Consider the following 9,248-nt stretch of genomic DNA (forward strand, 5'->3'; position numbering starts at 1 on the left):
AGTCAACTGAATCCCTTTCCCTGGCCATGGTATTTGATGAAGCATGCTGGAATCAGGGATTCAATTCAGCCAAGTCCAATTGCTTGGACTCTCTTTGGCCATTGCTAAGTATGTCAGTCATGAAACAGTTTATAATCTCTGGAAATATAAATAAGGACCCAACAGTTTTAGAACTATTACACTCAACTAGTCCTACCAATAATCTCCAGAATAGAAAACACATCTCTCCCCCCACCCCACAGGAATAAAAGTCCAGTTCTATTCCATAATAAATCAAGTGGCCTGTCTTTGTGATATGTTAAATATTTGTAATTTTAAGGTACTAATATTTTAGAAACAGTATAATAATAATTGTCACCACCGAGTTGCATATTACATCTCTTTATTCTAGAACTTCAAGTTATTAAACCTTTATTGTATATTTCATATTCTTCAGTTATTTTCAGAGTGTTGTCTCATCTCTTCATCTTTCCTTAACCCAGAAAATACTTTATAATAACTCCTTTCCTCCTTTCCTGTGCGTAGCACTATATGAAGCACTGGGAATATAGAGATATAGTATGACAGACATTAGGAAGAATTATATTCAAGGTGCATTAATAGACAAAAAGAAGGAGCCAATTTTCTTGAAAGCATTATAGAAGGTGTTATAGAAGGGGAAATATTGGGACAAGGTCTTGAAGGATGAGAAGTTTATCAGCTGGACAAGAAGACATTAGGGTAAAAGAAAAATCAGATACAAACATTGGGGAATTATAAATAAAAGAAACTTCTGGCTTGCTCACGTTTTCTCTCTCTCTTGCTTGAGTCAGTCACTCTGGGAAAGCCAGCTGCAACTATGCTATCTTCAGAGGCCTAAAATTTTTAAAACAATCAAATCTCAATTTTGCCTTCCCTTCCTTTTATTTACCACTCTTCTTTCTCACTATAGCTGCAGAGAAAAAAAAGGAGGCATTTATAACATTTTTGCCCAGAAAACTCCCTAGCTGGATCATCCAGTTCAATAAGCATATTTTCTGCTTTCCATATTACTGTAGATGAAAATGTTCCTCAAATTTCAGCTACCACATAACTAGGATCTTCCTTCCTCTGTTTTCCAATATTATCCTCACATCTCTTTAAGCCATCACAGGAAGCATTCTCAAAGTCCATCATGTTTGGCAGACAGTTTCCTCATTGATACTCTTCCTACTATTATTCCAGCCTCGACCCACTGCCTGGTCCCAAAGCCGCTCCCACGTTTTTAGATATGTGTATGACAGCATTCCCACATCCAAGTACTGAAGTTATCTAGTCTGTGTAAAAAACCACTCCAAAATTTGGTGACCTAAAACGTGAAACATTTGACATCTAACACAGTTTCTGAATATCAGGAAACTAGGAGCATTTTACCTGGGTGGCTCTGACTTAAGATCACTCATGAGGTTGTACTCAAATGTATGCTGCAGAGGTAATCATCTAAAAGCATGACTGGGGCAGGAGGCTCCACTTCCAAGTCACTCATGTGGCTGTTGGCAGGAGGCCTCTGTTCCTTGTGACATGAACCTCTCTGTATGACTTCTCAAATAATTGCAGCTGGCTTTCCCAGAGTGACTGACTCAAGCAAGAGAGAGAAAACATGAGCAAGCCAGAAACTTCTTTTATTAACTATTGTCTCCATAGTTACAGGCTGTCATTTCTTTATTTCTGCTTTCCTCTCTTGAGCATACAGACCAACCCTGATATATTGTTGAAGGCAGGTAAGCAGGGTCATGAGTAGCAGGAGGGAGGATCCATGGGCTCCATTTGGAGGCTGGCTACTACACATGGACCTAGTCACACACTACCTTTGATACCTTTATATGTGAAGGCAGCCCACTTAAATGCGATGTATGAAGCATGGATAAGTCATTAACTACTTTCATTCTGTTTAATTTCCATGCAATTTGGGGAGAAGGGTAATAGTTATGGGTCCAGTCCAACAAAGCATAGTGGGAAGTATGTCTTGTTGCTACATTTTTAAGATGAAGATTTTAAGGGAGTGAATTATCCTCCATTCCTTACCTCTAAAAATAATAAGTCACCCTATCAGCTACAGTGCATACTCAAATTATCCTAATTTATTCTTGAGTAAGGGGAAGGAATAGAGGACAGAAACAAACATTTGGCAAGCCATTAATAAGTAGAGACATTATACCATGTTCACAACATGGTCAATCTCATTTAATCTTCACAAAAACCTGGTAAGGTATCCTTCATTTTACACTTGAAGCCACAATTTGGGAGGGGCTGGTACCAGAGCAAAGAAAGCCACAGAGAGTAGAGAAAACTATATAGAGGGCTGAAAAAATCTACAGAGAGTTCCCCTTGAATCTTCACCTAAGTGTGGAGCTGTGCATGAGTGTGAGGAATTCCTCAGGGTCAGGGAAAGGACTGCCGTAAAGGTGGAAGGGAAGGTGGAAGACTCTGTGGAGCTCACAAATGGCCAGAAATTGTTTGCCTTCACTAACCGGAGTAGAAAATGTAATACTTCAGGAGGCATCAGGTAGAGGACTCAGAACGATAATACCCAAATAATGTTGAAAAACTTGGCCTTGTTCCAGACCAACTCAACAAAGATAAAAAGTAAGTCTCACAGGATGAGACTGATCTTAAGAAAATTAATTGCACCCCGGAATAAAAGTTAGGAATATTTTAAAAATCCTGTTACTCAATCAGATCAAATCCATCATACCTGCCATCTAATTAAAAAAATAACAGGTATGAAAAAAGCAGGAAAATATACACTAATAAGGATAAAATTGATAGAAACAAAAAAGACACAGGTAATAGAATAAATAAGGACATAACAGAGAATTATAAGTATATCCCATATGTTCAAGAAAGTTGACAAAACCGTGACCATGTTAATATGCAAAATTGAATTTCTAGATATAAAAATATATTGTCTGAGATGAAAACTGTACTAGATTGAGTTAAAAGCACAGTAAACCTTGTAGGGAAAGATATTAGTGAACTTGATGCATAGGAAAAGAAACTACCCAAATGAAACACAATGGTACAAGTAGTTTTCAAAAAATGGACAAACTAATCCAACCTAAAATTATGCATAAACAGAGTCTCAGGAAGAAGGAAGCATAAAAAGTATTTGAAAAAATAATGGTTAAGGTGTATCAAATTGCTTTAACAGTAGTAAAGAGAAAACTTTAAGAGCAGCCAGATATAAAAGAGACATATTATATACTGACGCACAAAGAGAAAAATGACAAGGAACTTATTTATTGTCAGAAACAGCATTAGTCAGAACATTAAGGAACAACAACCTGAAACTACTATCAAGTGAGAATTCTGTATCCAGTACAAATGTCCATCAAGAATGAAGGTGAAATGACAACTTTTTCTGACATACAAATGTTGAAAGAAACCATCGCTAGCAGACCTGCACTACAATGTACAGGAACATTAAAGGAAGTTGCTCAGACAGAAGAAAAAATAACAGACGGTAAATACATGGGTGATTATAATTTTTCCTTTTATTTATTTATTTTTAAAGATTTATTTATTTGATAGAGAAAGAGAGACAGCACGGGGGAGGAGGGGCAGAGGAGGAGGGAGAGAGAAACTCTAAGCAGTCTCAACACGGAGCATGGAACCCGACGCAGGGCTCGATCTCATAACCATGAGATCACAGGAGCTGAAACCAAGAGTTAGATGCTTAACTGACTTACTCCTTCCAGGCACCCCTATAATTTTTCCTTTTAAAAAATTCTCTTTGAAAAATAGTTGACTGAATAAAATAAAAATGCATTATAAAATTTATGACATATTTAGAAACGAACTGTATATTAATAATATAAGAAAGGATGAGAGAGGAGAAATGGAGTTCTCTGGTGTTATCAGCTCACATACAGTATATTACTAAAATAGTTAAGGAAGTTAAAGATGTATAATGTCAACCCAAAAGAACAGCTAAATATGCAAATAAATAGTTAAAAGTAATAAGTTAGGAAAGAAGGTAAAATGGAATGATAAAAAAATATTGAATTAATACAAAACAAGGCAGAAATTGAGGAAAATTGTGATAAATTACAAAGAGGACCACCTGAAACAAATAGCAAGATGGGAGATTTAATCCAAACCATATCAACCAACATTGAATGTAAATGATGTAAACACCCAATCAAAGAGCAGAGAAGTCATATTGAATTTTATAGAGGCCCAGCTCTTTGCTGCCTAAAAGAAATTCACTTTATAAGGACGCAAATCAAATGAAAGGACGGAAAAAGATATATCATGTTAATGCTAGCAAAAGAAAGGTAGAATGGTGAAATTATTATCAAAATCTATTTCACAGTAAAGATTATTACTAGGAATAAAAGGATCATGTTATAATGATAAAGGAGTTAATTCATAATAATCTCTGTTACTAAGTGAAGAAGATATAACAGTTTTCAATGCTTTTGCACTTAATAACAGAGCTTCAGAGTACACACGAAGCATAAATTTATACAAATAAAAAGAGAAACAAGTCCACAAATATAGTTGAGGATATCTCTCAATATTTTATGGAAAAAATACACATAAAATCAATAAATATATGGAAGAATTTCACTTCCTTATCAACTAACTGAACCTATTAGACATTTATATAACATTCCATCCAATGAGATCAAGAAACACATATTTTATAAGTGCACATGCAACATTACTAAGAGAGACCATATTCTGGTCCATAAGACAAGTCTTATTAATATAAGTATGTTTTCTAATTACAATGAAATTTAAATAAAAATTAATGAGGGGCGCCTGGGTGGCTCAGTCGGTTAAGCATCTACCTTTGGCTCAGGTCATGATCTCAGGGTCCTGGGATCAAGCCTCATGTCCAGCTCCCTGCTCAGTGGGGAGTCTGCTCATCCCTCTCCCACTCTCTCTGGCTCTCTCTCAAATAAATAAATAAAATCTTTAAAAAATTTCAGGCATTCTAGCAGCTGTATAGTATTAATTCATTGTGCTTTTAATTTGCATGTTCCTAAGGACTGAAATTGAGTGCTCTTTCATGTATTGATTTTCCATATGTACATGGAGTGTCTGTTCAAATCTTTTGCCTATTGTAAAATTGGCTGTTTATTACTGATGCGTTCTCTCTATATTCTAGGTATAAGTTCTTTGTCAAATGCATGTTTTGCAAATATTTTCTTCCAGTCCATGACTGACTTTTTTCCCTTTCATTAATGGAGTCTTCTAAAGAGTAAAATTTTTTAAATTTTGATGAAGCTGAATGGATCCTTTTATATCTCTTGTTTTTTCATGTCCTATTTAAATATCTTTGTTGAATCAAGGTCTTCTATGTTTTCTTGTGGATGTTTGATAATTTTTAGTTCTTAAATTTTAGGTCTGTAATGCATTTTGAGTTAATTTTTGCATATGAAATGAAGCAAGTGTCTCCATCACACATGTTGCAAATATTTTCTTTCAGTTTGTTTTATAAAAAAAAGTTTTCACTTTGTTTATAATGGTTTTGTGGGTCACAAAAAAATGTGCTTTTTAGTTGTGTTCAGCCAAATTTTCAATCTTTTTTTTTACTCTGGATTTTGATTTATAGCTGGAATGCCTTTATCTGCACCTAGGTTAAAGAGGAATGCATTTTAAGTTTAAAATTTTTTCAATAAAGATGAATAAAATCTTTTAAATCATATATACCTCTAGGATTTGTATGGCTTGTTGTTTACTATTATATTGTTGATCCATTTAGAGCTTATTTTTTTGTGTAAGGTGAGGGATGGATCAAAGTTTATAATTTTTTTTTTTTCAAATGGCCATCCAGTTGTTCTGGGCCCATCTTTGTCCATCTTTGAACTAGTGATTTGAGCTGCCACCCTTCTCACGTATTAGAGTTCCACATTATTTGGGCTATATTTTTATATTTTATTTTTCTATTCCACAGGCCTCTCTACTCTTGTTGCCAGTACCACACACGCTTAGTCAATTCCCATAAACACATGATTTGATGTTTCATATATGTAAGATTTACATTCTTTCCACCAACCTGCAGGAAAGTCTTTGCCAAGTTGACGCTCCTTCCTGGATTACTGCTATAAAATTACATCCAAAATTTAACTTTGTACCTGTTCCCTCTCCTCATTTGCCATGTGACTCTACGGATTTCCTCTTTAGAGATCCTGAAAAATAGCAATCCTGTAACTTCATTACTTTACAGTAAAACCACTTACCACAGAAGGAATACTTCTCCCAGGTGAGGTGGCCTCATCAGTAATTAGTGTCTCCTAGATACTCTTCTCTTCTTAGCATTGTCACAGAGTTCCCAGTGGTTCAGCTTCTATCCAGCAGGTTTCTGGAACAAAAATTCAGGGCTGGTGCTTGATGCCAAGATGAAATTTGGAGGGGTGACCCTATCGATTTTGGGGGTGTATAGATGGAAAGGGTCTGAAAATCCATACACATCATTCAAAATGACGTTTGTCTGCTTATTCATTGATAGGTGTTACAATTGCTTCTTCAGTTGTTAGCACGCAAAAAGGGAGTGGCCAATTCAGCCAGACATTAAGCAGCAGAGAAAATCTTAGATGTGGTATTATTTTCTGCAGTATTGGTTGGTCTCACAAGTGACACAGAAGAAATACAGATTACCTAGATTAAGGTGTTAGTTATTTTCTATATTGTTGTTCAGTGTCTAGGAACCCATGTATTAAATTCTTTTTGAAATTCAGTGCCGGAAAAAACATTTACTCTTCCCAAGACCAAATACATTGCATCTAAATAGATTATTTTCTAAGATTTGTCAAATCTTTTTTTTTTCTTTTTTGGAGTGGGGGTATGGGGTATAAAAGAACTAACTAAATAAATAAACTGTTCTTATGGTAACTGGAAATAGGTTAATATTCCCTTGTTTAACATTATCACTGAGAGGAGTACCATGGTAGCAGGACAAAGAGAGAAATCTTCCAAGAGAAAATTAAATGGACCATGAGAGGTAAAATCAAGCAAATTAATTATTCTGACACTACAAAGTCAAGCACACCTAAAGGCTAACATCACTAAAAAAAATAAATCTTTCTCATAAAACAAAATTGCTCTAGGTTTGAATTCACTGGAAAAGGCTTAGTCAAAATGTTAAATAACAACTATATTAAACTTGTTTATGCTTTCCACAATGGTAGAAGGCAGATTTTCAAATTGAGTACAGTATCAAGATTAGTGTAAACACAAGAAGCAAAATGACTAATTATGTAGACTAGCTACTTTAGGACTAGACATGTCACTCGTTAATTAAAGTGTCAGTGAAATCAAGAAGATTTATAAGTCTTGTGTAATGAAATTATAACCTGAGAACTGTTGATTTTCCATATAAATGGTATCTTAGAATGACATGCACATTTGCCACCTAGATTTATTTAATACATGTTAATATTTACACTATCGGTGTTCTAAACTACTTCAGGATCAAATCTTTAGAATAGAGAGGATAAATATTGTAAGAAATATTTGTCAAAAATGGGGGTGAAGGCGCAGAGCAGGGAGCCCGATGTGGGACTCGATCCCAGGACCCTGGGATCATGACCTGAGCCGAAGGCAGACACTTAACGACTGAGCCACCCAGGCTCCCAAAGCTCATCCATTTAATATTACCTCCATCCCATCTTCAAAATTGAAGTCGTTAGCCTTCATTTTTTGTGTGTGAACTATCAACACCAATTTTCAGTTGTCTGATGGATATCTGCAATAGTGTGCAAAGTAACTCCTGCAGGTTTCACTATAGCAACTTCCAATTATTGGTCTAGCATGTACGAAGCTTGGAAGTCACCCCTACATCCCTACAACCTGTGAAAAGCTGAGCAACCTGAAAACTCAAGAACTCCTTTTATATCCATAAGAAAGTGAGGTCACAGGGAAAACCATTGTCCCCAGAGTTAGATAGACAGGCAGGCAGAACAGAGAATCACACCTTGCTGGAGCAGAAACCTTTAGAGGAACCAGTGCTGTAATAGCAAATCCTAAACCGTAACTGATGAATTGCTGGAGGTCAGGGTGGACACGTTTGAGAGTCAAAATCTCCATGAGTTCAGAAACAGAGGAGGCAAGATGGAGGTTCCCACACTTTTATGAGTTTTACCTCAAGAGTTTGAACAGGTTCTCACAGTTAATGTCAGTGAAAAATCCCCTCATTCTTCCTGCCGGGAAAGTGGGAAAAGTCACCATTTTGAAATACAACAGAGCACTCTGTTCTTAACACCTTCTGTCCTCAGGAGAAACTATTTAAACAGAGTCTAATGTACTGGGTTTTTTTTCAGAGCCTAACTGACCCAGGAAAAGGGAAATACCTAACTCCAGCCAGCTCTAGTCTTCCAGAGAGAGGAAGAGAAATACGCACGTCTAGACACTTCTAGCCTTATATGCGGGATAAAGGAAATACACAGCTCCAACCCACTCTAGCCACCTTTTCACATGTAAGGGCAGGAGGAATTGAGAAGCACTTCTGAAGTTCACAGTGCCATGGCACAGACCAACTAAAAGACCAAGACCTATTCATAGGACTATAGAATGTTTCCCCTCCCTCAAAAAGTCACCACCACATTACTAAAACCCTATTTACAGCAGTTCCTAAACCCAGTACATCATGTCCAGCTACCAAGAAAAAATTACAAGGTATACAAAAAAGGCAAAAAAACCCCACAGTTTTTATTTTATTTTATTATGTTATGTTAATCACCATACATTACATCATTAGTTTTTGATGTAATGCTCCACGATGCATTGTTTGCGTATAACACCCAGTGCTCCATGCAGAACGTGCCCTCTTTAATACCCATCACCAGGCTAACCAATCTCCCCAACCCCCTCCCCTCTAGAACCCTCAGTTTGTTTCTCAGAGTCCATAGTCTCTCATGGTTCATGTCCCCCTCCAATTTCCGCCCGCCTTCATTTTTCCCTTCTTGCTATCTTCTTTTTTCTTTTTTTTTTTTTAACATATAATGTATTATTTGTCCCAGAGTTACAGGTCTATGATTCAACAGTCTTACACAATTCACAGTGCTCACCATAGCACATACCCTCCCCAATGTCTATCACAGAGCCACCCATCCCTCCCACACCCCACCACCCGAGCAACCCTCAGTTTGTTTCCTGAGATTAAGAATTCCTCATATCAGTGAGATCATATGATACATGTCTTTCTCTGATTGACTTATTTCGCTCAGCATAAAACCCTCCAGTTCCATCCACGTCATTGCAAATGGCAAGATTTCATTCCT

The 9,248-nt window shown here is 36.5% G+C and overlaps 1 long non-coding RNA gene across 1 annotated transcript in view; it reads right to left on the reverse strand.

Moving 5' to 3' along the window:
* Positions 1-6,237: 6,237 nt before the first annotated feature.
* LOC145716251 (uncharacterized) overlaps positions 6,238-9,248 on the reverse strand; it is a 57,092-nt gene continuing 54,081 nt past the window's right edge. The window contains exon 4 of the long non-coding RNA XR_014138809.1: positions 6,238-6,331. This is a non-coding gene — a long non-coding RNA (uncharacterized LOC145716251). The remainder of the gene's footprint in view (positions 6,332-9,248) is intronic.

This window comes from Leptonychotes weddellii, chromosome 11 (assembly GCF_054177405.1).
Source record: "Leptonychotes weddellii isolate Sample4059 chromosome 11, ASM5417740v2, whole genome shotgun sequence".
In the NCBI taxonomy this organism is placed as follows: Eukaryota; Metazoa; Chordata; class Mammalia; order Carnivora; family Phocidae; genus Leptonychotes; species Leptonychotes weddellii.